This window comes from Bison bison, unplaced genomic scaffold, assembly GCF_000754665.1.
Source record: "Bison bison bison isolate TAMUID 2011002044 unplaced genomic scaffold, Bison_UMD1.0 scf7180017864516, whole genome shotgun sequence".
NCBI lineage: Eukaryota > Metazoa > Chordata > Mammalia > Artiodactyla > Bovidae > Bison > Bison bison.
The window spans coordinates 9,479,819-9,480,350 of record NW_011495069.1 but is presented as its reverse complement, the minus strand read 5'-3'; the positions used below and the strand labels follow the sequence as shown (position 1 = coordinate 9,480,350).

The window sequence follows — 532 nt, the reverse complement described above, 5'->3', positions numbered from 1 at the left end:
CCCTCCTCCTGCTCTGTTTATCTCCTCCAGCTGTCTGGGGACCCAGGAGAAGCCCAGCACCGCGCCTGCGCCACGCAGTCTCCGCCCCCGCCCCGCGCCTCACAGCCAGCGGCTACGCTACGGAGACAGCGCCCGGCAGTTTCCAGAATGGCGATCAGGGCCCCCTCCAACCCCCTCCCCTCCCCGCGCCCGGTCAACGTCTGCTGCCGGCGGCGCCCACTAACCTGCTAGTGGGGGAGCCCCGCACAGCCGCGGCCAATCCGCTTCGCCGCTCGCCAGACCGGCAGCCAGTGGGCGGGCGGAAAAGCTGGGCTAGGCCCTGAGGCATCCTGGGAGTCGTAGTTTTTCTCCGTCGAAGAGCTCCCGCAGGGCGGGCTTACCCCGCCCAGTTGCCATTAGTTACCCGGACGCGCCTTCTATCCTATATCCACGTAAAATGCTCCCTGCTGTCACTTTTGGGACACTCCCCTCACCCACTGCCCCCAGAGGCCGACACAGTCTCTCAAGAGCCTTCTCAAGACTTCCTCAGAGC

General features: G+C 66.2%; 1 protein-coding gene across 1 annotated transcript in view; it reads right to left on the bottom strand.

Moving 5' to 3' along the window:
• Positions 1-280, bottom strand: part of WDTC1 (WD and tetratricopeptide repeats 1) — a 65,581-nt gene extending 65,301 nt beyond the window's left edge. The window contains exon 1 of the mRNA XM_010830122.1: positions 225-280. The gene's annotated coding sequence lies outside the window, so the exon portion shown is untranslated. The remainder of the gene's footprint in view (positions 1-224) is intronic.
• Between the last annotated feature and the right edge of the window lie 252 nt (positions 281-532).